Below are 2,623 nucleotides of genomic sequence, written 5' to 3'. Positions count from 1 at the left end.
AGGGAGAAGCCAGGCCTTCTAACGCCGTCAGCCCAGCGCGCAAGTCCCGACCCGGTCTTACCTGGCTCTTAGCTGTGGCGCCAGCAGCAAGGAATGCAAAACGCCACTTCAAAGACCCCTCCGTCAACCCATCAGTGAGTACTGACTGCAAGGCACCATGGGGGATACGTAGAAAATAAGAGCAGCGCGCCTGCCCTCGGGGAGCTCACGGTCTCTTGGGGAAGATGAGGCAGAGGTGCAAGAAAGATGTCACAATACAGGACGTGAGTTAAATAAATGCAAGGTAACAGTTCAAGGCTTTTCCAAATGCTGTACTTGACTAATTGCTAACTGAAGGGTGGTGGGGAATTCAGAGGAAGATTATCACAAAAGATGACTGTCCAAGCCTCCTCGGATGCTCTGGGCTGCAGCTACCTGAGGACGACTGAGGTGTGGAGAGGACAGAGACTGGGGAAGGAATCTCAGGAAGCAGCAGCCACTGGACCAAAAGGTGTCGGGGCCAGGGGCTCTGTGTGGCTGGAGATGGACCAAGTCTTCAGAGAGTGGGATTCCTACTTGAGGAATTCCTTCCTTGAGCCCCAGGCGCTCAAGTTGAGATTTTATTCTTTTGGTAATGGAGAGGGTGGAGTGCTAACAGATATCCTTAGGTTAAATATACAGGAGACTTAGCTTATCCAGAGTAAACAGTCACATCTGATCTTGAGAACATTCATTCGCAAAGCTGGACCCTCCGAAGAGGCTCGAAATAGTGTCTTCAGGGTTTGAAAACCAAACGGGTTGGCCCTTAATCATCTGGATTTTGATCAGGGCCGGAGACCTCTGAGTCCCTCTGCGATTCCTAACTAAGACTAGCACAAGAGCAAGCTAACCGATTCCCTGATAAATAAGCAGGAAAAATGCTCCCAGAAGACGAGTCTCTTTACAAATGACAGAATATTTATTAACAATACCATTATAAAAAGATTACATATGCTAGATCGCTGGTAAATACCATGTACACTGGGCTTGGGAACTAGCTAGGGTATACTTTGTAAAATCTTTTTTTATTTTGTTGATTTTTTTTTTAGTGTGATTTGAAATCTTATTTTAACATAAAAGAAATCATATCAAACTAGAAAAAGAACACAGCTTTGAAAAAATACTGACAATAAATATATATATTTTTTACCCCGGTTACAACCCTCATTTTTACACATGTGGAATCCTGATTATGACTCGATTGGATAAATATAACCAGGAGGTGGGAAAGCGAACTGTGAGCAAACAGACAAAAAATGGCAGGTAGATCTGAGCTCTCTGAGAAAGAAGGAGGCAGCAGGTTTCCACGTGAAAATTTTTATAGAAAATCTCTTTGCCTTTTTTTCCCCCACTAGCGTCCGCTTATAAAACCTCCCCCGTCATCACAAATAGTTCTTTTCAGGAGCGCGCCGTCGAGTTGTTACTGTCGTCTTCTGACGTGTGGTTTCCAAGTCTTCCGAGACAAAGCTTAGACAGCAACTGGGCTAGCTACTGCAAGACAGGTGCCGTTCAGTTCTAGAAAGACCTTTTACACAGTCGGATGAAAACTTGCTGGCAGCGCCTGGCTGTCGAAATAAGAGAGATTTTCCCAACTCCCGAGCTGATTGTGAGTCAAAAGTAGGCTCTAGTATTACAGGGGTACACGTCTTATTTATAAGAAATTTTGCCAAGAAATTATGAATCCGTTGACAGAGAATGACTTTTTCCCCCCAGAATGTATTTCCAAAACAAATACATTGAAAGATAGTGAAATGATCTCTTATCCTTTGAAAGATGTGGTTAACTATAGTAACTTTGGGTCTATGTTAGTACAAAGTATGTAACTTGGAATTTAATGTTTAAGGGAATGCTTCTACAAAGACAGTGTTAGTTTAGTCAAAAGGCAAAGTCTTACCATTGAAAGATAAATTCAGGGGTGAAAGTATTGCACGAGGCGCCTCTTGGGCAGTGAGCTTCACTTCTGAGATTTGTAGCCGTACCTGAAACCTTCTCAAGTTGTGTTGAGCGACCGAAATTCACAACAGGACAGGGAAACATACTATACAGTCAAAAAGGGCTCAATTCAATGCAGTAACCGCTTAAGAAGAATTTATATACAGCAGCCTTGAGTTAGAGACCAAGTTCCCAAGTTTTTATCACCAGATCCTCGCAAAACTGTACAAGGAGTTTGTAATATATCGACCAGGATGAATTTCTGTCCTTTAAAGCAAAACGGTTCCAAATCATAACTGTACGGTCTGTCCTTCAGAGCATTTTACAAGCAGAAGAGAAAAAGGAATATCTACATTATATGTTAACTTTAAAAAATTCTATAAAACACTAAATATATAATAAAAAATATGCATATAAGGACATATGTAAACTGCTTTGGTAACATCGTATTACGGATGTCTTCAGTGCATCAAAAAGCTTCTCGAGAAACTTCAAACAAAGCTAGGTTTGCTTTGAGTACGGTGGAACGCCCTTTCTAAGGAAGCAAAGAAGCATTTTTTGTTTTCCAGTAATAAGACGTACTTGGACAACGATATTACTCAGTACCGGGCGTCTTCAAAACAACTACGAATCGTTGCTGATATTCTAGGCAGCAAGTGTGCAGTGACTCCTG

Source organism: Muscardinus avellanarius, assembly GCF_963383645.1.
Source record: "Muscardinus avellanarius genome assembly, chromosome: 22".
Lineage (NCBI taxonomy): Eukaryota > Metazoa > Chordata > Mammalia > Rodentia > Gliridae > Muscardinus > Muscardinus avellanarius.
This window is presented reverse-complemented; position numbering follows the sequence as displayed.